The sequence below is a fragment of the Chlorocebus sabaeus genome, chromosome 15 (assembly GCF_047675955.1).
Source record: "Chlorocebus sabaeus isolate Y175 chromosome 15, mChlSab1.0.hap1, whole genome shotgun sequence".
NCBI lineage: Eukaryota > Metazoa > Chordata > Mammalia > Primates > Cercopithecidae > Chlorocebus > Chlorocebus sabaeus.
In genome coordinates, this window is record NC_132918.1 from 14,202,389 (window position 1) to 14,229,173 (window position 26,785).

Below are 26,785 nucleotides of genomic sequence, written 5' to 3' on the forward strand. Positions count from 1 at the left end.
CCTATTAAAATAGAGCATCTTGAGCATATAGGATTCACAGGAAATCATCTTTACACATGTACATCTATTTATATATCCTACAGAACCTCACGTTACATATTTGAGCTTACTTTCCTGCTTCACTTCTCCCCATGTTTCTCCTCCCCTCCTTTATTGTTACAATATTTGTGAATGGTTCCACAATGCTCTTAGCAGAAGTCTAAGGCAGAAACTTCTATATCATCATTTGATCTGTGACTTTTCCTCATACTTTATATCCCATCAATCTCCAAGTTCAATAGATTTCACCTTCTAAATATCTCTTGAATCTGAACACTTCTCTTTATCCTTACCTCCCTACAGTAGTTGAATTAACCACCATGTATTGGCTGAATAGTACATAAAAATCTCCAAATTCTAGGTTGCAAAAGAATTAATTACCTCAGGTGTCTATTTAAAATTACAAGTATTCTCTTAAATCATAAGTGAAGGAAGATGGAGTTATTATATACCACCGATATTTTTAGGTGGTGATGCCTGGCCTTTCTACACTGTTCTGCAATTAAGACTATAGGGCAAATAAAAATTAAAAATAAGAAAAATAAATTCTTCTTTGTGCAAAAAAAGAGAAGAGACCCCCTCCCTTTCTCAGAACATTTGCTTTAGAATTCTTCTCTTTCCCTTTGAAATGCATGCGAATCTTTTTAGAAGCTAAATAAACTTCTTGCCAAGTCTACGACTCAGGAAAAAAAATATATTTTTGTTAAGGACCTAGGAGCCATCTCTTTGAAATGCAATCATCAAGGAAGATAGCGCCCCCTATCTCCTAATTTCTGTGATAAGCTGGGAGCCTATAGTTTAGTTGGTGCCTGGCCCCAAGTTGCAAACCTGTCTCCTGTCATAAGGATGTGAGAAACGTATTTTTCCTTTGGATAAAGAAAATTAGCAAAAATAGGTGCCCATCTGAATTACCAGGTGAATTTAGAATGAACTATGTGTTCAATGGTGCTGTCACGTCCTCTTACCTGATGACTAGTTTTTGTTTATCTTGAGAAAATGTATGCAATGGGTTGTATCTGCTCAGCTTTATAAAAAGCTAAAAGTTTTTTTTTTTTTTTGTCTCTACAGTCCCTTTAGCAGATTTCCTGTGATGCACATCACGTTCCGGTTTAATGCTTATTCAATAAATAAAACAGTTTGTTTTTTTTTTTTTTTTCTCTCTCTCTCTCTCTTCTACCTTTGTGGAGAAGATTTCTAGGTTGGTAGAGGATTTTGTTTTTAATTATATTTCTCCAACAAGAGACAGCCTTTATGTAAGGTTATTTTGCTACTTGAAAAAGGTAATTAACTAAAGGACTGGAATATTATATAGAGTGGAAAGACACTGTAGTAGTTTAATCCATCTTAGATATGCTTTAAGATTATCTATTTCATGCATTCCTGAGACATGAACAAGCTTAAGGTTTGGTCCTCAATTAATAAACTTTTCCAACTCTCCTTCTTCCCATCCCTATTATATCTTAGAAAGGACTTGTTTACAAAATATTTTGATTTTTTTCTTTTGTCCTCATTACTCCGTAAGGTCGACACATGATTTGCTGCCATTTTATTCATTCATATTTTGCTGGCATACTCAAAATAGCTTCAAGTCTTTAAATATTTTAGGGTTAGGAAGAATTTTAAAAATCATCTGCACAAACACTTCAGAGTCCTAAAGGGATTCAAAGACATAAAAAGTAAAATCCAGACTCCTCAGTATAGCCTATGATGGGGTGTGTCCTTCCTGCTCTGACCTGATTTCCTACCACTGTTTCACTTTCTCCTAGTCTATTTGATATTTTGCTATTCTTCAATCACAGCAGATAAACTCCTACTCCAGGGTATTTGTATTTGCTGTCACAGGCCTATAAATACTTTCCTTCCAATGTCTGTGGATCACACATTCATTTCCCTCAGTTGTCTTTCTTAATGTTATCTTCTCTATCAAAGTCCTCCTCAAGAATGCAACAAAAATAGCATATATAATACCCTCCCATGCACATCCTTTATTCTCTTATTCTGCTTTAGTTTTTTTCACAGTATTTATCATGATCCTAACTTGTATTTATTTGCAAATCAATCAATCAATCAATGAGCGACGCCGTAACAATAAGGTATGGCTATCCCAAAGTTACTTTGAATGTTTGCTTGCAATCTGTATTTTAATTTGTTTGCACTTTTGTGTACTCCTTCCTAACACAATAAAATTCTTTCAAATAAAATAAAACAAGAATCTAAGAATTAATTCAGGGGACAATCAGAAGTTATATTCTTACACTATAGTTAAGAATAAAAAGTTAGATAGGTGAAAATGACCAGTGGTTTTTGAACTTTAGTGTGCATCACAGTAACCTTGAGGACATATGCAAATACAAATTTCCAGACACCACTGCCAGAATTATGATTCAGAAGGTCTGGAGTGGAGATTGATAATTCACATTTTGATTAAGTTCCAGGTAATGCTGCCGGTACTGCTGCTCTATGAACTATACTACGAGAATCATTTGAAAGGAAGAGCATCTATAACTTGGTATTTCATATTTATAACCACTTTATCCACCCTAAGAGATGGCTCTTATGTGGGAGTGATGCCTGTGTCTGAACTGTATGTGGTCTCAAGCAGTAATAATATATATACAAAATGATTTAAGAAATCATCTTGATATTTTATAATTTCTTTATTATGCAAAGAAAACTTAAAGAATAACTAAATGCAACAATCAAGAAAAAAGCACAGTATATTCTATATCTGTTCCAGAAATATATTATAACTTACAATTAAATACTTCTAACTTCTAAGTATGATCAGAATATTTCTACTCAAATTTTATGAGAAAAGATTGAATCTTTTTTTATGTGGTTGCAGATAGGCAAACAAATATAGTAGAAAAGAATGGTAATATTTGATAATTTAACAAAGGTCTTTCACTGCTTTTATTGCCAGTTAGATACAATCCCTGACCTGTTTTTAAATTCCTTCATCAAATAAATAACTGTGTAAAAATAAAATCTAAAGGAATTTTAAGAGATGGTGTAATCCAACACTTAATGAGCTATTTGAGTAAAAGGAGATGTTCAACTTTATAATGCTTTACTAATATGGGTATTACAACTTGGATGGGTATGGAGTTAATTTTTTAAACAATTATCTTTTCAAGAAATGCTTTTTAAATTTTTTGTTTATTAGCTTTGCTATATGCCGGGCTATTAACAGAAAAAAGTTTTCACATTTGGAATTCACTGGCTGTATGTTCCAAAGGAACCTCCAAATTGAAATCAATGTTGACCTAAACTGTAGGTCTATCACCTTACCTTGTCTTAATAAGTATGCTCAACTTGGAAATACTGAACAATTTTATAGAAAAATGAAGTTGTAATCATTCAAAATGTGTCATCTTATTTTGTGACCCTTCATGTGTAGAAGAATTTAAGTTCAAATATGCAAATGACACCATCCCACCAATTCTCCTCAGCACAGATAGAGGATGAAAGTGCTAATCTAAACAGGACTATAGAGTAATCAGGCTAAAACATGCAGAAGAGACATTCAAGTGCTTCAGAAAAGAAATATTTCTCTTTTTTTTCTCATAAGTAAAGGTATACAAGATTTTAGAAATCATCTAACTGCTAGCATCTGTATACAGGTGGGTGATCCCGATGATCAGCCGGGGTTGAAAAATACTTACTGAGTTAGGTCAACGTCTGTAGTTTGCATATGAGGAAACTGAGGTCAACGATGTCTACTCCATCTCTGAGCTTTCATTAAAAAAATTCAGAGTATTTTTTATTCTTCAGATAAACCTTGCCTTCGCAGTCCTTGTGTCTAATTGGGTCTGGGGCCTTCTACTATAACTACTTGTTTTATTGATTTTTCTTTTCTTAAAAAAAATGGACACTGAAAATATCACTTCTTCTATGAAGCATACTGCAATAACTCCTCATAGTCAAATACTTCATGCCAACTACTGCATTCCCCAATATAACACTCTTCTCACTTTTTTTCTATATTGCAGACTCAGTAGAAATTTCTTAAATATTTATATCCAGGTCATCATGGGAAAGTAGGCAGTAACTAAAGCACCCAGAGAAGGCACAGAGGAACAAAAGGGAAGTACGATGGCACTATTTTGTTTCCTAATCTTTGTCAGGTCTCTTTGAGAACACACTTGAATTTAAATGAATGTTACCTATTAATAGTATATTTGCTAAATAATATGCAGTATACTGGAAAATAGAAATGGTTCGATAATTTTCTCCAGAAATCTTCCCATGCAGGATTTCTAGTAGACCACTTCATAGTTTCATCTGTTTATAGGCTTTTGTGTTTTTTAAATTATTTTGAGAAATATAAAACAGAGGATATACAAGCATATTGTTGAAATATTTATATCTTACTGACTTGTATCCAGGATAAACCTAATTCAATTTATCTACCCCCTTCAGGACAAGAATTTCAGAAACCCTCATCACAAGGAACTGAGAAGGATACTTGAATGATCCTCTCCCAATACATTCTTCCCCAGAGGCAGCACGTAAAATGATGATGAGAATTCACTCTGAAGCAAAACTGCTCATATTTGGATCCCTGCTCTGACACTTGACAGGTCTGTGAGCTAGAGTACACTATTTAACCATTCCATGTGTTGATGATTCCAAAAAATAAAAAACAAAAAAAGAAAAAAGAAAACAGAAAAGTGATGATCACTCAACAAGAAGGTTTATCACATCTGATGCATGTGAACTGCAACAGACAAGCTGGTGGTTGTCTGCCGTTGCTCTCGGACTGCTCAAAATTCAAGTGTCTTTGAGTCTCTACACAAGCTTCAAAACTGTAATGATTTAATTTGAGTGCCTGAAGCTGAACTATTGTAGAGTCTCTTCTTTTTCAAAGCAATATAAAACCAAGTGGAAAAATAGCCTACTCTGATATGCACTCCTCTTCCTTTCTAATTATCTGCCCTCTCCCCTTTGACCATTATTGTCATTGACTCCACTGTTTTTCATCGACCGATACCAATTAGGCTATTATGTACCAATCACTTCTAAATTCACAGTGAAGGCCGGCATGCCATCTTCCATGGATAATGAGAAAGTGAACCACCTAGGCTACATTACAGGTTTTATACATATTTATTTTATGTGATGCATTGCTCAGAGGAGGAAAAATTATAATTGCTATTCAATCTCATAAAGTTCCTACTTCTAGAAACATTAGTCAAAGATGTGAACATTTAATATACTTTATAAATTCAATACAGCCACAGATTACTCGTAGAAAGCTTATATTGAATCCAACGATAATGCATTGGACAATAACCTTACAAAAGTGGAACACTTTTTTATTTTTAAAATTTGGCTGAGTATTTGGCAGAGGCCCCAAACTAGACAACAAGTTTGTGTTACCCATTAAAAAGCTTCTTGCTCCTGCCTTGAGGCCATGTACTTGAAGTCTGCTATTTAGCAGACAAAAACAAATGCAATCTTTACTAAATCCTTTCCAAGATACAAAAAGTAGATTTTAATCATAACCTCAAAAATACCTAATATTCCCTTTCTCTTTTACTCTTTTCTGATCTCATTCTCATATACTTCAGCTCTCCTTTTTTGATTTCCCAAACTCTTCCCAAACCAAACCGATGGAGAATTCCCAGCTATCTCTCCTCATCTGCTTATTTTCCTTTCTTTCACCATAACTCCACATCATTCCCAATGTCAGTCAAGCAAGATTCAGAGGAGCTCAATCCATTAAACAGATCTGCATAAAAAGACTCAGGAGCCTATAAGGGAAGAACTATTTTTCCACAGCTTGCTTTCAATACTCAGATGTATTTTTAGTATTTTTGTCATGTCACAGTGTTTATAGGCTTTTACTGATAAATATCAGAATGTTGAGTAAAAGATAAAACTAAATATGTGTTACACACTAAACATTTAATTTTTTAATGTCAGACAGCTCTGAAGTGCCTTTGTAAAGAACTCATTATAATCTTATTTTACATATGTTTCCTCTGCTTATTTCAGTATTTTAGTTAGAATTTTTAAACTCCAGTACCAATGAGATAAAGCTTATGTTGGGGTGTGGAGAGCTAATTGGTTTATGCCTAAGAGAAATTCTAACACTGAGATAATCACTGAATTTTTTTTTAAACTCATTATCCTACTCAGTATAAATTAATATATCCTAACAATTTAATTTAACCAAAATATTTTTTTAAAATTATTTGAAGGCATCGTTTATTCCAGCTGACAGCATTATGATGATGAGTATTAAATGCAAAACACTTTACTACTGACTATAATACTAATTTTTCTTCCAGGATTATTATTGAATTAAATAATTTATGGTGGATGATTAATGTGCTAATTATGTCCACTTTCAGAATTAGTTCAATAATTATTTACTTTCTTCTGCTTCTGAGTAATTAATTAGAGTAGATGCATTTTACTTTACATTGTCCTGTCTCATAGAAAAGAGTTAGTATTATCTATTGAATATTTTAGAAACCATTGAATTTTGTACAGTTTTGGCCCCTGACTGGACTCTTTTTTTCTTTTCTTTTCCTCTGTACTTTGGCTGCTTGTTTTCTGACTAAAATTTTTAACCCAATTGTAACCAAATTTATAAATATTTTAATTATTAAACATATACTAAACAATTGCTTAGTGCTCTATAAAGTCCATCGTAACACTCTTTATCCCTCAATATTATATTCTTTAATTATTTTAAATTTCAAAGATAATATACAGTCACTTAACATAACAATTTAAGTGACTCAGCATCATATATTTGTTTTCACACATTATCATCCACATACATTCATGTATCATAGAATTGCAAAAAGTTTTCACACTTTTTTCAGTCATCTCATTTAATGCTTTCTTCTGCAAACCTTATATTATTAGAGAATTATGTAATACAAATAATTTGAATGTAGAAAAGAGACTTAAGGGCTAAAAGTTTACACGCTAGCAATAAAAACTTTGTTCTTGAATTTTATAGCTATCTGTGTACAATTATGAAATCTACTTTTACAGCATTGTATTACATCTAACTTCTTCTCCAAAGTACAAAAGGCCTTCCTTCTACTTAACGTCAGTGATCTTGTCATTATCACAATACTTCTTAAATTCTATAACTGTTATCATTTACTGTTATGATAAACACAATTCAAAGTTATTAAAACAAAACTGTTGTGTTTAGCATAAATTTTAATTCCAGTAAGGAATTGGTGATTCAATTAAAACAAATAGCAGTCTTCAGAATGCAAATTATGTCTAAACATTAATTAATTTTGCTATATCTAATTAAAAAACTAGTGCTTACATTTATAAAAATAAATCTGTACTATTTTATAATTTACTTTTAATCACAAGACTGTAAATATTACAGTAGAGCATTAAATGTTTCTTGTTCCAATGTTTTTGCCATTTTAGAAAACTATTGGAAGAACTAATTTTAGCAATTTTTTTCATATACTGATGTGTTTCTGTGAAATACGTTTCTGATTGAAATTATATTTATTTATTATTTATTTATTTTAAGATGGGGTCTTGCTCTCTTGCCCAGACTGGAGTGCAGCAGCATGATCACGACTTACTGCAGCTTTGAACTCCCAGGCTCAAGGGGATCCTCTCATCTCAGCCTATCAGTAACTGGAACTACAGGTATGCACCATCATGCCGCTGCACTCCAGCCTGGGCAACAGACATAGGGAGACTCTGTCTCAAAAATAATAATAATAATAATGATAAATAAATAAATAAATAAAGTATCTGATTCCTTAGTATACCAGAAGTTAGTCTGACCCAAAATGTCCCAATACTTGAAATTATCAGGTGGATAATGGAATGGCTGATGTTTGTTAAATATAACACAAGATACAGAAAAACGCATATGTTTTTCAAGAATTAATTTAGAATTTTTTCCTCTTTCTATTTTATTTTATTTATTTACTCATTTATTTTGAGATAAGACCCATTTGAGCCTTATGTAGTGAAGGAACTGATTCATTCATGAGAATGTTCACAGCACCATCTGGGTATTTTTTTCTTTTGTGTTTTGATGTTTCATAATGATAATGCCAAGCAACGAGATATGTACAAACAGCTCATTTCTTGGAAAGAATAATATCTAGGAGATAACCCCCATCCTAATGATAACAGGCAAGAGTACAACTCAGCTTAACTGAATTGTTCGTTAGTGAATAGCTATCCAAATTCTAATTTTTTCCCTCCTGCATCATATAACATACACTGAAAATATTTTTACAGTAAAATGCAATTTTTGTAAAAGCCCAAACATCCATTTATCCATTAATTGCTTGCTTATTTAGAGTGATGTAAATTCTAACACAACAAAATTATATGAACACACACAAACTATACATGTGCACGTGCACGTACATAATCTAAGTATCTTTTGTGTCATCCTTAGCATAAAAAGTGGGGGAAGAGACTGTAAGAATTGATAACGGGTGTTCCAACACTTGTTGAGACATCAACTTAGAGTAAAAATATGTTGATTATAATTCAAATATAAGAACAATGTTGAATTCAGACTGTCACGTGACTGCTACCAGAGTCAAGATTCTGACTCAGACAGAAGTTCTCCATTTGGGCAGAGCCTTGGGCATTTAGAAGCAGCCTGCTATCTTCAATCAGGGTTTACAGAATTTACCTAGTCTTTTAGAATTTCTGGCTATGTGATCTCATAATTTGACTCCAGCCTGTCCTCTACTAGGAACATGTAGACTAAGCTCTGGCATTTTGCAAGCAACAGAGCCAATGCACAGTTAAGCTCCCAGTGGCTCTGATGAGTTGATCCCGCATTGTTGAACACAAACATTGACCAATTAGTCAGTGATACAACATAATTGCTTTTAAAACAGTTCATTACCAAAGAAAATTAAAATACTTTTGTTTCTGATTTTGGACATCTTAGCTTGTGACTGACTGGATTTCAAATGGATCTAGTCATATTCTGCCCCCTTCACCCACCCCTTTTCTTTGTTACAAAATGAAATTTCTTCACATGAATCATTCTCTAGGATTATAAGCATTTCTCCTTCCTGTTTGCTTATTTAACTCCTCCCTTATACAATTTTATTATAAGTTGGAGGTCTCCTAATTCCATGTCTTAAGCCCTCATTATATTTTACTTCATTTTTCCCCCATGACAACTCCTCCACACCCAGGCCTTCAATTTGAACATCCATAGAGTTGACTCAAATTTTTACCGCCAGTCCGCACTCTTCTCTGAAAAATCAGACCAGTATTTCTAACATACATTCTACTTAATCCCTCTTCCTGAATTTTTGCAAGTATTGCACTATCTGTCCAAACGAAGTAAATTAAGAGCATAATTCAAAGCCGCTCTACTTCCTGCAGTTCCTCTTAATGCAATGTTCTTTCAATTCACTTATTTTTGTATACAGAAACTAAGAAATTAAAGGCCACCTCCTCCGTACAATTTAATAGAGAACGCTGCTGCCCCTTCCTGATATTTATCTGTTGATTCCATTCACATGGTTTAAATCTTTACTACTACCTCTCTATTCTAAGACAATAATCACTCCCATCCAGGGCTTATTGACACACTCTTTCATTGCCCTCACTAGATCTGTTCTTTTGCCTGTCTAATGGACCTATAACACCACATCCAAAAGAACTTGATGAAACATAAATATGATCTCTATAACATTTCAATGGCTTCTTATTGCACTATTAAAGACCAGAATCCTAAGCATGGCCTGTGATGTCTGTCCCACTACCTTCACCCTCAGTTCTATCTTACATCCAGCTCTCCTTACTCTTTGCAACAAGGAGGGTGTCTGTCAACTTTTTCACATTGTTTCTGTTCACAGCATCGTAACCTATGCTGCTCACTGTAAATCTGAACCATCTGCCGGTTTCTTTAAGCTAAGGCCTACTTATGCCTCTGATATTGTGTATTTCTCTCTCAGGAGAGTCCTCCCTGACTTTGACTCCCTCATAAAAGCCTACGTTGGAGCTACCAGCTATTTGTGTTTACTATATCATGTAAATATGTTAAAAATCAACATTTTTGTGAAATTATTTAACTGGCTATTTTTTTCCTCTACACTGGAAGCTCTATAAGAGCAAGGATGTTGGGTATTTTTGCTCACATTTCCCAGTGCTTTAACAGAATGCCTGGCATGAGTAAGTCCTCCATAGACATCTGTGGAATAAATCAGTAGGTGAGTGTAGCAGATCTGTTGTTTTCTGAATTTTTCTTTGGAGTTCTTGGTTCTACATCAATTAGTGTTCATACAGGGCCTCCTCTATGGGTTACACCTCAGCCATCTGGAATCTTTTAAATGAAACTTAAGAGACAATTTCAAAAGATAATCAACTTTTAAGAAATGTTCCTATTATAATAGTGTATGTACATGGTTTCAAAAGAAGAGTACAGTTGAGCTTATGGTGAAAAGTAATCTACAAGTTCTTCCTCTTGGACCCCAAGCCCATTTCCCAAAGGCACTATCTTTAACTATGTCCATATTTAGTGCTTTTAGTAATTACTTTTATAGCACTATTTCTAGATTTATGAATTATTTAGATAATATAAACTTATTTCCTGATATACAAAATGAGATTTTACTTTAGGCTATTCTTTCCTATCTCTTTCCAAAGCTTAATCCTTATACAATTATGTTTGGTTCTTCAGTTACTTGTCTTTCTACTTTTAAATAATATCGGCTTCTTTAACTTCATTAACCATCCACACTTCAGCAATATCCCCTGATTCTTCCCTTTGAATGATTAATTTTACTTTTAAAACTTTGCACTTTGTGATTTTACTCTAATATTTTGCACTTTCCTGATAAAAGTTATATTAACAAATGTATAATCTGATTGTGTCAGTGTTCTTTCTGTAAGTTTATACATCATTAACTATGTCTAAAACAAGAAAAAATTGCTCTGAAGGTAAAATAGTTAACATGCTATACATATTTACTTTAATAACTGAAAAATGTTGAACTACCTAAATTAATGAATTTACAAGTCATCTATAACAACTTGGTAGACTCTTAGGAGGGAGATTGAAAAAAAAAAATGTTCTCCTGTTTGTTTAAATAAAATAAATTACACCTAGATTTCTTGTAATCTTATATTTATATGTATTATTTCAAGTAATTTATAATAAGGTCTACCTGAAATTAAATTTAACATACATATAGAATTTTCATAGGCAAGATGAATCAACAATCTCTGGGTAAGATTCACGCATCGTAAGCTATTGACGCATATTACTCAAAATGATGACTAAATAGTTTTTGAAGTAAAAACGGAACACAATCACAAATCAATGACATCCTAGACAACTTTCGCAAGAAGTAGGTAGGCACTTAGCTCAATTAACATATTTATTTTCTTTCATTTTTTTTAAAGTAACAAGTAAAAAAGAGAATCTCTAATGACTTTTAGAAATTTCTCCATGTCTCCACAACTATAGAGTTTATGGTTTAATAAGATTATGCTTTTAAAATAGAACATATAAGGTTGATATTCAGAATACATAGAAAAGGAAACAACCTAGAGTTCACATTGAAAAAAAAATCTCCATGTGTAACGAAGTCATTTAAGAAAATAGAATAGTGGCTATATAAATTTTAAAGTAGGAAATGTAATATAAGCTAGATGGAAAATTAAGTTTAGTTGGACAAAGATACGTGGGTATAGTGTAAATAACTGTAAATAAAACCCAAGAAAATGAATAAGGCTTAGTTGTAGTTTATCAACAAGTCTACTAAGATTCTATTAAAAACTCAGCAATCCATTCACCTCAATTTTCTTAACTTTTTCATCTATTTGACTACCTATTCCATCATGTGAGTATTTACTGCCAATACAAAATGTCCTTTAACAGCAATTCTTTCAAATAAGAGAAAAAAATAGAATAGAAGCACATTTTAGGATTTTGATAATGACAACACAAGGTCATTAAAGAGATGATAACATTTTTATGCCCCTCAAAATAAACCAGACCAATCTATTTTACCATAACGCAGTCTTTATGATGATTCAAAACACATCATTGCAGTATTCGTTCTGAAACATTATATACAATCTCCGTTTCTTTATTCTTTAGAAATTGTATCAGGTGTTCCAAGTGTAAACTGGATTCTTTATTATTTCAAAGGCAAGTGTCAAAGAAAATGGTCATTCCAAAGTAGTAAGAATGCTATCCTGGTTATGAGATGTTAAATATTTATTAGTTTTTACATATCTGTTTAAAATTTTAAATTTCTTTTTAATACACTAATAATAATTGTGTATATTTATGGGATACAAAATAATGTTTTGATTTTTGTTGTGCATTGTAGAAGACTTAAATCAAGCTAATTAACATATTCATCACCTCACTAACTTTTTTTGTGTAGTGAGAACATTAAAAATCTATTTTTAAAATTTTGAAACATACAATGCATTGCTATTAACTGTAGTCATCATGCAGAGCAATAGATCACCAAAACTGAGTTCTCTCCCATAAATAAAATTTTGTTCTCTTTGATCAACATGTTCCCTCTTCTCATTCCTTCCCCTTTCCACTGTTTCTGCTAACCACTTTTTACTGTGTTTCTATGAGATAAACTTTTTAAGATTCCAAAATGAAATCATAAAGTATTTGTCTTTGTGAGAAAAAGTTACAAATTAGATTTTATTAAAATAATGTTCAATGACCAAATCACCACCAAGTAAATTAAACCTATTGGCAGACCATTACAAAAGTATAATCTTATAATAAGAAGTTTCTAATATACCTTTTTAAGATTCCCATTATAGTACTAAAAATTAGGTTAGACAACCTGTTACTAAGCTGTAATGACAAGACTGACAGAACTTAATCGTGAAATCAGTTAGAGGTTCACTGCAGCTTATTGGTAGAAAATAAAACAAACTGATTTACCCAGTTTCATGCATTTTGATTTAGAAATATAATCTTTGGCATCCAGAAACCATTCCTCAATTGGATGTCTTTGACTACTGCAGTCTGAAGCCAGTGGAGTGCCTTTCTCACTTTCTACTTCTATTGCCAAGTATCTCTTTTCCTATATTTATTTGCAGAAAATATTTTCTAGAAAATGAGTGAATGAAAGGAAGGGTAAATCACGTGCATTATAGAAATATATTTTTCCCTGGGTAGTAGTAGGGAAACATCATGAAGGTAATACATATTGAGGTTTGTAATGTAGAAGTATATATAAAACATATAGAGTGCTTTACTTTCCTTGAGATCAGATTATGTTAAAACTAAGCACATTGAATATAAGCAGATCCTTCTTTAAAATGAACCCAGCCGCACTCTATGAATGTCTGATATATGCTAAGAATGTGGATGTCAACTGGGCACTAATCACCTATCAACCATATAATATAGCTTTGTTTCAGAATTAGCAAATAAGAGAAAAATGATTTATCATAGAAATCAGAAGAAAATTTCAGATAACTAGTTGACACTTTTTTTTTTTTTTAGATGAAGTCTTGCTCTGTCCCCCAGGCTACAGTGCAGTGGTATGATCTCGGCTCACTGCAACCCCTGCCCCCGGGGTTCAAGTGATCCTCCTGCCTCAGCCCCACAAGTAGCTGGGATTACAGGTGCGCGCCACTACACCCGGCTAAGTTTTTCTCTATTTTTAGTAGAGGGGTTTCACCATGTTGGTTAGGCTGGTCTCGAACTCCTCACCTCTAATGATCCGCCTACCTCAGCCTCCCAAAGTGCTGGAATTACAGGCGTGAGCCACCGTGCCCGGCCGACATTTTTAATAAAATGCAAAAATGCATGATTTTTATTTGAAGAAAACCGAACCAGGAAGCCATAACAAAAGAATGAAAAAAAAAAATAGTGCACAAAATGTGAAGGAAGTGGGTGGGATAACGAGTAGAAAATAGTCTCAAAAGGCAGTAGGAAATAAACTTCAAAAACAAAAGACAAAGATGCCAACACAAGGAAAGGTTTGATGGTATATATACAGGATAGAAAACGGAGTACAGTCCCATGATTTGTGTAATAAGTGTTCAAGAGGTAGAATCAGATCATTTTCAAAAAGGGTAATGAAGACATTTATAATAATGATATTAATATTAACACTGATATACTTTGCTGAAACAAATAGTAATAAGAAATTTTACCCTATTCAAATCTACTGCAAGACTAAAGTTATTTAAGCAGCCACTTAGGCAGTCCCACCTTTTTACTGGATAGAAGGAAAAATCATTTCACATTATCAGTTTTCCCTAAATTAATCTCTAACTTCACAGAGTTGTAAAAATGTTGTGCCTTAGTCAGGAGTGAAAGTACTCAAATAAGGATACTCTACCTAATGGTTACGTAGCTGTATTTAAATCCAAGTTTGGATAATTGTCTTTAACAATTTAAATCCAAAATTTAAAGCTAGAAATGACAAATTGCTGAATAATTTGCTTCCTGCCCAACTCTCTGACTTAATTTCACATCACCGTCTTTCTCATTCACTCCATTGTCATTTTGCAGCTATTACCTTGGTTTACTTTCTTCTTAGTAGTAATCATGACCGAAAATTATGATATTATTTGTTTAAGTGTTAGTGTCTGTACTGCAACACCGGATATAAACTCGATGACGGTAAGCATCTTGTCTGTCCTATTCATTACCAAATCATCAGCACTTACTATGTTCCCAGCACTTCTAGCACTGCCTGGACCTTAGCTGCTGCCCAATACATAAATAAATATGAATAAAAAAAGAAATGTGCAAGTAATCTCTAGAATCAAGAATAAAATATGAAATATTTTTTACCACAGTATTCATATGTAAAATCACTAACAAAATATTAAAACGAAGTTAATTACAGCATAGTGCTTAACCTTATAAGATTATTGGCAGATTTAATGAGACAATGCTCACAAAAAATGTAACACAAGGCCTGACAGCCAGGAACATAGAAGGTGTTCAAGAGAGGTTCTTATCATTGTTTATTGTTATTTCTCCAGCAAAATATATGTAAGAAATTACTAAGGCACCAGGATTAATAAATTTTAATGTGTACAAAACATATTAGAAAGAAAATATAACAGAAACAAAATATTAACACATTTAATTATGCATAAGAAATTATCAAAAGAAAGTCTGCAAACTTTTCAAATAACATTAATAATTTATGGAAAAGTTTCATATTTGAAAAAAAAATATTGTATATAAACCTTAAGTTCATCTTAGTTACATTAAAAGTTTGTGCATATTTACTAATGTTCAAAAGAGTTAACTTATCGTTACCTATTCTCCTCAAAATGAGCTTACTAAAGTATGCACAGCACTTTCTTTGGCTATTTAGAATCATGTATCTACTTGAACAACACCACAATAATTATCTATTATGTTGAATGATAAGATGGTCTTATAAAAATAACTTATAGGAATAAAATTATAAATCCAATGCAGATAATTATCAAAGCAAAATCTTCAAATTAACTTTATGTTTAAAAGATGTTTAAAATTGCATTTTAAATCTTGAAGAACACTACTTCTATTGTTAAGGTAGATATGTGCAGCTTAAAATGAATCAAAATCTATATATTCATGAATTACAATAAACTAAGCCCCACAGGATAAAGTTGGATTTAGGTGATTGTATAGATTGTACTATCAAGTAATTACTTTTTGTTGAAATCTATTTCTATTTCAAGTCATCTAATTTGCCTAGTGAAATTATAAAAAAGATAATAAAATTAAAATATTTTCCTGGAAACACATTTCCTTCAAATACAATTTTAAGTGATTAATTGCTAGCCTCAGTAAATATGATGTTCCCAGAAATGTGTGTTGCCAGAGTAATTTATCCCACCACATGGATAGTAGTAAAGTGCTGATGGTCCTTGATATATGAGGTGAATTTGTTCACCTCATACATCTGAACATGGTTCAGATGTAACTTTAATGAAATTCCATTTAGAACTGTAACCATAGCTATTCTCAGCAGTTTACAAAAGCAGGGGAAAATGACTTTACATTTTTCTAACATGTCATAGCTACTGCTAGTATTTCCATATTAAAGGTTTCATGCGACTTAGTAAGAATTTAAATCTAGTTATTGTGTTACATGTACAGTTAGTTACTAGTGGATCTTGTGTAACATCAGTCAACATATGCCTTCTCTGACTCTCTACATTGCATTGCTTTGGATATGTGTGCTCTTGTTTAGAGGACGCTTAGACTCACATGGCTTTTGCAACTGATCTTCCTTCATAAGTTGTGGCTATTAGAAGTTCAGGAATAGAGATGGGTACCAGTTATTCGGTGATTATGGGGAGCTTTCGTTAGCAAATTATTATATTCTGTATGCAGAAAATCATAGATGGAAGCACATTTAGAGAAAATCTAATGTTATTTCCTAAAGACCTGGGAGGTCATGCTATTTATCTAGGATTGCACAATGAGTTTCTGGCAGAACTGATGATGAGCAGAATCCAGGCATTTTGGCTCCAAAGCAAGTACTTGCTGTTTCCACTACATTGTGCTACTTCAGATATTGCCAGAAAGTGGATCACAGGTAACTGTGAGAAATTATGGCTTTATATAATTTAGCTTGGGGCTCAGAAACCAAGATGTTTTAATTTATGTCATCTACATCCCTCAAATGTTTTGAGTATGTATAATAAAATGCATGGCTATACAGAAGTGTTACAAACAAGGTGGAGGGAGCCTGTATTTTGTAAAACTATAGGCTCTTCTCTCATACTACTATTCCCAGGACATGGATGAAAGCTGTGCACGTTTAACACTTTATAAATATTTGTTGCATAAACAAATACATAAAGTGTAAATATTAATGAACTCACAGGATGTCATCCAGTGCTGGTTCAGTTCTAATGCCGTGTGAGTTTAGAAATTGTGCACAAACAAATCTTTGCGGCAGCCAATTTTTCTTAAGCATGTCAGTGATGTCTAATGAGTTCCTTAAAAATTATTCTTCTCTACCAAACTTAATGAAAGCTAAGGCAAAACCAAATATATCTATCATCATTCATGATTTGAGAAGAATTTCTTATTTTATTATTGTCAAAATAACTCAAATTTGTCATTATTTTCCTTTTAACTATATGAATGACTCTCTGGAATTTTAGACAATGCCTATTGATGAGTAAAATAAAGTGGGTGGAAAACAGAGAAAAATTACGTAATATTCCTTTACTAAGCTATCTATTTTGGTACCAAGGCTTTAATGCTGTTATTTGGTTTTATGTTGGCATATCCACCTGGTACCTATTCAAAGGCCTAAATGAAAACCCACACCATACTGATCTGACATATTGTAGCAACCAAATAAAAGCGTCTCTTAGACTTCTACAAAACAAACAGTTAATCTAGTTCCAAGGGACAATTCACTTCTGTATACCTCTACTGCACAGCTTCAAAAAAAAAAAAAAAGAAAAGACTCTGAACTTGTAAAAGGTCTAATAAAGTATTCGGACAGGAGGGAGAGCTGGGGAATAGACAAAAATAAGAATGGAAACAAAGCAAAAAAGAAAAGGAAGGTGAAAAATATCTCACAGGAAGCCCTCTGAGGGAAGTAACTCACACCAAACCTCTGCTTATCCTTCTTGCATTCAGCATTCTGAGGATACACACACATTCCCAAACAAAATACAATAAACAAAAAATAAAGCTCAAACCAGAAACTAGCATGCACGGTAACTCCAGAAGTGTGAGTTCATTCATTTTGTTCATTTCAAAAATATTTATGAAGAATGTAAAAGTGTCAAAATAGAATGTAAAAATGCAAAAGGTGTGAATATGACCTCAGCCTTCTCTCAGGGAACTCACAGGCAAGTAGAATCAATCGATCATTTACAGCGTAGTGTTAAGTCTGGTCAAAGAAGGAATGCACAGGCTGTTGTGGTGGGCACAGAGAAGGAGCCAATTTATTCAGAGCCAGAGTAGGGAAGGGAGTGTATTACAAAAGGTTTCCCAGAAGATACTAAAACCCAGTTCTGAAGGAATGACCATTAGCTGGTATAAACTTCAAAGATAGTGGGAATGGCATGTTGGAAAGGCTCTGAAAAGAGAAACAGGATGACATCTATGGAGACTGCAAATACTTAGTATAGTATAGCTCGTACAAATTATATAGACCTGTTTATATAATTATAGATTATGTTAAAAAATAGATGAGGCTGGAGGTAACCAAGACTCAGATAAAAAGGATTCTGTTCACCAACTTACATTTGTGTATTATAGTAAGCAGTAGGGTGTCGTTCAAAGAACCGAATCATTTGCAATGATCACTCTAAAAGCAATTTTAGAAAGGGTTGAAGGAGACCCAGTTACGAGGCAAGAAGAAGCATCAGTCTGCTTGGCCCAAAGAATTGCTCTGGAGTAATCAGCTCATATTTGTGATGTTAAGTGTGATTGCTTTCTACTAAACGTAATCACCTGTCACATTAAATTAACTGTCAATTTACTTTTTATTGACTTTGTAGTTTTGTTTGTACTGAATGTGTAAATTACAATTGGTTTTATGTTTCCAAACTGGTTCCTATTCAGTGCCCCATTATACACATACCTGGCCATTAAAAATAAATTGTACCTAAAAAATTTAAATTTATTAAGAAATATTTTCCATCAACCTATTAATTCATATCATTCTAGTACCATGATTATAAGTGTCTAGAGAGATGCAAGTTAGACAGATTTGAATGAGAAAGAGAAGATATAAGTGCCTTAGGAAGTCACTCTGTGAAGTTAATCTCAACTAGGGTTTAACATCTCCTGCCACCAAAATAACCTACATTATCAAATAATGCTCCTTAAATACTTATGATCATCTACTGGACTTTTATGCTTAAATGGAAGGAGCTTCACCGAAAAATAGCTATGCCCTAGGAAAGTGCAGCATACAACGATGTATTTCACTCCAGGTAAAATTAGTTGTGTCTCAGACTGAGAAATATGTATACATATAATACATACAGTCATGCACTGCATAAAAATGTTTTTGTCAATGGCAAACCACATGTATGACGGTAGTCTCGTAAGATTATGATGCTGTATTTTTGTTGCACATTTTCTGTGTTTAGCTGTTTAGACACACAAATACTTCCCATTGTGTTATAATTTCCTATAATGTTCAGTATAGTAACATGTCTTACAGGCACAGGTTAGTAGCCTAGGAGCAATAGGCTATACCTATAGCCTTGGGATGTGTTAGGCTATATAATCCGGGTTTTTGTAAGCACACTCTCTGATAGTTACACAATGACTCTATTACCTAAGGATCACCTCAGAACATATCCCTGACTAAGTGACACATGATTTTACATACATAAATATACACACATTCCATTCAAAATATAAATCCTTTGACTTTTTTAATTGTGATGATTTTGAAAAATTCTAACATTTTGAGTAAGAGTTCAAAGAAACCACTCATATACTAATACATGTCTCTGACTAGGGCAGGATTGTTTGTTCCATAATTCAAAGCAAAACTTTCCTTCTTTTTCAGAATATGTATAGAAAACAATAATATTTGCACACTGGAGTACACAGATGTGGCTGTTTATGGCTGTAAGTAATAGCCCAGGATTTCTGGTATCTTCAACCCCACCTGGCCTTCTCAAGGCTGAGGAATCAATAACTTCTATGTACCTGTACTTGTTTTGACCTATTGGTTTGTATTCCAGTTGGAAAGTTCTGGCTTAAAGAATATTCAAGAGCTGAGAAAGAAACCTTTGTTAGAAAGCTGCTAACTTTAGAGAAAGAATTAACTTGCTGCATAAAAGCTGATTGGCTTTCCTATCTTTAAATTAATAAAACTGTACCTACCTTTAGCAGATAAGTCAAGTATTGAAATGGTAATAGGTGTTAATTCAAATACCACCTTCTTGATGGATAATAGCTGCTTAGAGAGTTCTGTTGAGAAACATTCTAAGGCTTTGTCTAGTCCTAGTTGAAAATAATGCTGGATTGATGAATGACATTTATCATAGTTAGAGTAGGAAAGAGTGGCATTAGTAACTGACCCAGACCATAAAGTTGATTGTACAATATAAAATATATACTCTGCAACCCTTTCTTTAAACATATTTTAAGAATTGAACTTCAAGGTTTATATTCTAGGTTTGTTTTATTGTTTTGGGTTATAAATAATCTGGCTGGCAAACTTACCTTAATCCCTTGTTGTAGTTCATTTTGCTTGACTCAATGCTTTCAATGTAGGTGCTTATTTTTATTGTTTTGTCTCTTCTTATGGATCTTGTAATATGTAGCTTATTTTATTCCGATTTATCTTTCACTTTTAAGTAGAGATTAAGAAATGGCCTCAAAGAAGGACACAGACAAACATGGTCCTGGTTCTAGAGGAAGCTAAAAGTGTTTACTTTTCCTGTGAGCTTTACACAGGAGTTTCTGCAACATAAAAGAGATCACAAGGCCAGTAGTGATGAAGCCCTTGATTCTGTGCTTGTTACCTAGGAATGATTGACAGTAATACCTTAAAAATCACTGTCTCTGTGACTTAGGAGAAACAGGACGAATTATCCCAGGATGAAATACAGCCCAAGAATATTGTGGGAATAATGCAGATTGATTTTTTTCTCTTTTCTAAACTCACATATGTATCCCTCTTTCAAATATTTATTGACTGCTCAGTTCAGTCCCTTTTCATATAGAGAATGAGGGTGTATTTCTTTTGTTCAAAACTACAAAAATAATCATCCCTCTTATCTTTCAAAATAAAAATCAACTTTGCTCCCAACATGTTTGATATCCGGAACATATCAATTAATACCTTCACTTTAGAGATTCATTACATAAAATGTTGGAATCTATGCTATAGCATTACTATAAAGAGCTGGATTAAATAGGAAAATGAACAGATACACCAAAAGGAAAGTGAGCAAGACATAAATATCAGAGGCGTTTGAACTGGAGCAACTGCATCTTGAACAGGAGCTGGGTAAAATAAGGCTGAGATCTACTGGGCTGCATTCCCAGACTTAGACTTCCTAAAACATTCTAAGCCACAGGGTAAGAGAGGAGGTCGGCACAAGATACAGGTCATAAAGACCTTGCTGACAAAACAGGTTGCAGTAAAGAAGCCAGCCAAAACCCACCAAAACCAAAATGGTATTGACAGTGACCTCACCAGGACAGTTTACAAATGCCATGGCAACATCAGGAAGTTACCCTATATGGTCTAAAAAGAGAGGCATGAATAATCCACCCCTTGTTTAGCATGTCATCAAGAAATAACCATAAAAATGGTCAACCAGCTGCCCACAGGGCTGCTCTGTCTGTGGAGTAGCTGTTCTTTTATTCCTTTACTTTCCTAATAAACTGGCTTTCACTTTAGTCTATGGACTCGCCCTGAATCATTTCTTGCATGAGATCCAAAAGCCCTCTTTGGGGTCTTGATCCGGACCCTTTCCTGTAACATCTCTCTGGCGACCATGGAAGTGACTATACCTTTAGGATTAAGGGTCCTCTTGTAAAGGAGTCGGGGAGATATGTCAGGTTTTGGAACCAGAGCGACTCCATCTTGAGTGCAGGCTAGGACAATGAGGATGGGACTTGCTGGGCTGCATTCCCAGAAAGTTAACTATTCCCAGCCTTTACATGCTTACGGTTAAGGGAAGAGAGGGATGATGTTTACTAAACAGACCCAGACTTGGGAGTGTCCTGATATCCCAATAACCTGAGGACAAAGGCATTCCTAATTTTGCTTTAAAGTCAGGGATTCTTGCAAAATATAGTAATTAAGAAAATTAATCCTTTATCACAAACCCTTGTAGCAGAGCACATCTCCTTATGATCTTTCTCTTTCTAACCTAGGTAAAAGGAATTACCTAGGTTAAAAAAAAGTACTCTATTTTTTCTTTTTTTTTAACCTAGGTTTAAAAAAAAAAAAAAAAAAGGTTTTGTACCTAGGGTGGACACATTACTCCTCTTACTTTCAAGAATGCCCTAATGCCCTACTCTGTTTATGGAGTAATTGTTCTTTCAGAACTTTACTTTCTTAACAAACTTGCTTTTGCTTTGCACTGTTGACTCACCCTTAACTTTTTCTTGCGCAAGATCGAAGAACCCTCTCTTGGGGGTCTGGATTGGGACCCCTATCCTGTAACATAAACAGTGTATTCATATAACAAGAAATAAAATGACTAATAAACTTAAATGTTCTATTTGCTAGTCATCAAATAAATGTAAATTAAAATGAAATCCCTTTGGAAATGTTTAAAATAAAACAACAATGTAATTCCAGGAAACAGGCAGTCTCCTCCAGGTGTATAATCTTCATGGAGGCTAGTTTGACAATATTTATCAATACCTTTAAGTGTCATATACAGTAGTTCATCTCAGCAGTTCCTTTTCTGAAAAGATATCCTAAGAAAAATGTCTGCAAAAACTTCCTTATAATTGTTTTTAGTGGTCTCTCTAAGAGTAACGTAGCCCTAAAGCAGATAATAGAGTTTGAAAACAATACAATGAGAAGCATACAGTGCTTTCGTCATGTGGACACGAATTAGCAGAGGAGGGGAATTAGAAGACTTTAAAGGACAGGGGCAATGCGTGCTTGCAAAGGATGGGAAAAACAAAAGTAGCAGAAGCATCAAGGATTAAGAATGAAAGTTTCCTGGATGTCAGCTTCAAATCCTGCTGAGGGTCAAGTCTGGGGCTGTCTTTTTACTTCCTTCTGTGTCTCTAATTAATTAGTGTCTTTCCCTTGTTCCGTCACCAGGAAATCTAACTTGCATGCACAAATCATCCTTGGCTCTGTCGATGTCACTGCTAAACAAGCACTATGGGTTACACACTTCCTTTCACTCTAATTGAACAAAAACTTTCTCACTGAAATATTTAACAAGAAGAGTAATAGTTTTGTTTGTTCATTTTTTTTTTTGTTTGTTTTGGGGGCACAATACCTTAAAGAATATCCAATTCAACACTTCAATTTTGTAAATGAAGAGATAAGACTAAAAGGATAAACTGGTTTTACTGTGTTGTTAATAACATGGCAGGGATTACAACCTGGGTGTTTAGGGAAACTCTTAGCCCAATTCCTCTATAAAGCAAAAAGGCCCCTAATCTTACCAGAAAATTAATGCATCACTTCTCTCAAGGGCTGTGAAACTGTAAACAGTAAGTTATAAACTGTTTTCCATGATACTCACATAAGCCACATGAAGATATGTGTGCATTTGACCCAGAAACTTGAAGTGCATATATTATAACAAATGAAACATGATGTATCCACAGAATTCTCAGGAGAATCTTTCTATCCAGAAATCACACTTGCTTCATGTTTTAATGTTGTTGTTAGAGAATAAGAAGGGACTTGCCCAGCTCACTGAACCTGCTTTCAACAAGGCAAAATAATTATAACTGGCTGTCACCGCTGCTCAGCCTTCCTGTCCCTCAGGGAATTCGATGGGCTCAGAAATAAACATTCACCCCATGAAGTTGTGACCTTATTGTGCCCTCCATGTTTGGCTATGGATTGTAGGCAAATCCCTCTGTTATACCTGTGCCCCACTTCACTCCCCTGGGTACTTCAAAAAAAAAAAAAAAAAAAAGAAAGAAAAAAGAAATAATTTAGAACTGTTTAGAAATGGTGGGAATTGCTCACTTTGGTAGCACGTATACTAAAATTGAAATGCTACAGAGAAGATTAGCATGGACTCTGTGCAAGCATGACATGCAAATTTGTGAAGCATTTCATATTTTTTAAAAAAATGTATAAAATAATAAAAACTAAAAAAAATTGTGACAATAAAAGCATCTCATTAACAGGAGGTTGAAACTAAATTCTCAAGTGGACAGTATAGACAGATGGTTGCTGCTGTTGTTGTTTTTTCTATGTAGTGGCACCCACACTGTTAATAACTCCATAATATGAAAATACCATTAAGTATCAAGGCATTATATTTTTTTAAATGTAAAATAGGTCTCAAGTTCAGTAAGCAAGTGTATTAGTCCATTCTCACACTGCTAATAAAGACATATCCGAGACTGGGTACTTTATAAAGAAAAGAGATTTAATTGACTCACAGTTCCGCAGGGTTGGGGAAGCCTCAGGAAATTTACAATAATGGCAGAAGTGGAAGCAAACATGTCCTTCTTCACATGGCAGCAGCGAGGAGAAGTGCAGAGTGAAGGTGGTGGGGCAAGCTCTTTATAAAACCATCAGATCTTGTGAGAACTCACTGTCACAAGAACAGCATGGACATAACCATCCTCATGATTGAATTACTTCCCACCATGTCCCTCCAACAACACGTGGGATTATGGGAACTACAATTCAATATGAGATTTGGTTGGGGACACAGCCGAACCATGTCAGTAAGTATAACCTAAGACCTAGATTTCTTGCTTCTCTAGTTCATGACGACAGCTGCTTTGGGACTTAATGCAAGGAAAAAAAAATCCATTTGGTTATGGTGTGCTTCAATCTACCTGATCTAATAACTGTAGGTCCCAGTGGAAATTCATACTGTGGATGTATTATCCAGAAGAAAAGAAGTTAATAAAAGATTAGTGATGTACCTCTCAGTAATAAATGTACTGAACATTAATTACTTATCACATATTGGGATCATATTAAAAATCTTGGCATTTTGTAGCAAGATGTAATACCTATGTTATATGAATCCACTAAGAATAAGAAATCAGACTCTGAAATGCTTGCTAAATTAAAGTTCTACAAATGGCATTATGAGGTAAAATTCAGTATATGGAAAGTGATTGAATTAAGCCAATATCTTTAAAATAAAAGAATTTACTATAAAACTTCCAAAATGAAAGTCTGCCCTAACTCCCTATTGGAGGGTAAAAAGGTGAACTCCATTCATCCAGTTTTCTGAAAACACCAAATATCATGGTTTTTCTTCCTTCTCAGAAGAAGCTATTCTTGCAGGTGACAGAGGGAGAAGCTTTTATGAGGAGAAACAGAAATTGTTCAATGAATGGCTTAATCGTTCCTAACTTGAAGACGCTGACCCTCCAACTAAGGTCACAACTGCCTGAAATTCATAAAGTCAAGTTAAATCAATACGACAAATATGTTTTATCTTTTACTGTGTATCAGGTAGTGGGCTAGGCTCTGGTGGAAAAGAAAGTTGGTCACAAGTTAAATTGTTAAATATATGTATTATTGAACTCTGAAAATAAATATACCTCTTAATCTACCTGAGCTTTATCTGAGTCTCCTCTAACTTTTAAGATTTTCATGATATGGAGAAAAAAATACAAATAGTTTAAACACATATTTAGACCATGCTGTTAAAAGATAAAAACCACTAGAGATATAGTATTAAACAAAATTATGCAACATAATAATAAATGTGTTGCCAGCATTTATTGAGAATTTACCATGTGCCAGATACTGGGCTAAATGCTTTATCTGATTTAACTCATTTAATCCCCATTTTAGCCCTATAACTAGAGTAATATTAAAAATATATTACACTTAAAAATGTGTAGCAGAGAATATTGTTTCGATCAATAATGAATGAATGAATTGTCCTCACTTAAAAAAGAAGAAACTGACTTACAGGTCTGTCTTGTCACAGTCATCCAGCTAGCAAGACATCAAACCTTAATACGGTATAGTAAACACCATGGTAGAAACATACACATATTCACATGAAAGTACAGAGAAAGGGTTTCTAACCTAAAGTGGGGAGGAGGAGAAACTTATAAAGAAAATGAAACTTCATATTATCTCTTCCCAAATAAGGGTTACGTTCTACTTCTCAGAGAGCATGTTGATAATAATTTGCATTTGTAACTCTGTGCTAATAATTTGCTCATGTGGCTTCTTCCCTAATTAAACCGTTAGTCCCCTAAAGGTGGTAATATGTCTCAGTCCATCTTTATCTTTCGAGAACCTTGAATCATATCTTGTACAGTATAGGATCTGATAAAAGTTTGTTAACTGAATAAATGACCCACAAGAGACAGTACCCTTGATTAACTATTAGATCAAATCGGTACTGAAAGATGGCTTCCTAGTCTTGGGAGTATTTTCCAACACTTTACTAAGAACAAACTACTTTGTATGAAGCTCATGACTTACAGCATCATTGCATTTTGTCCTGTACGCATAAGGTCATAAGAAAATTCATCTTTCATACCATGTATGATTACCTAGGAAGACGGTCAAGGACTGAGAGATATTTGTCGCATATATGGGTTTTATTTTATGATTTAATGGCAGGATTCCATTGGTATTCATCAACTAATACAATTTACCCAACTATGCACAGTGAGTTGTTTATTGAATACAGCAAGATTGATTTTAGCAGTTTGGGCAGGTGAAAATTAAAACCATGCTTGCTTTGTTTCAAGGCTTGGTAATATGCAAAGTAACAAAGGAACTAGAAGAGAAGCAGTTCATATATTTCCTGAAGTCAGAGGTCAAGGATTGATTCATACTACCATTTCATTGCTCATAAAATATAAAATAATACAGCAAAGTTCCTCATGAGACTGGCAGCTGTTATTATTGTAGCAAGTTATATTTGAAAACAGTGGCCTTTTTCGGAGATGGATTTAGCTGTCATTATTGTCATGAGTATGAAAAGATTATACAGAAACCAGCAATTAATACTTAACAAGATGAAATGAAAATGGCAAATGAAGCTCTGCCTTGATCTTTGCTGAATTAACATTCCAGGCATGTGGTCATCTTGAAGTTTAACTCACAATGATGGGTCAGTTTCCTATCGATTCAGAACTGTTGTTGGGATCTTGGAATTCCTAAAGGAA

General features: G+C 33.8%; 1 protein-coding gene and 1 non-coding gene across 3 annotated transcripts in view; one reads left to right on the top strand and one right to left on the bottom strand.

Annotated features, from left to right (window-relative positions):
• Nucleotides 1–26,785, bottom strand: part of NAALADL2 (N-acetylated alpha-linked acidic dipeptidase like 2) — a 962,079-nt gene that overhangs the window by 393,768 nt on the left and 541,526 nt on the right. The window lies entirely within an intron of this gene.
• Nucleotides 23,638–23,744, top strand: LOC119620750 (U6 spliceosomal RNA). Its single transcript, XR_005237302.2, has one exon. It is a non-coding gene; the product is annotated as a U6 spliceosomal RNA (small nuclear RNA).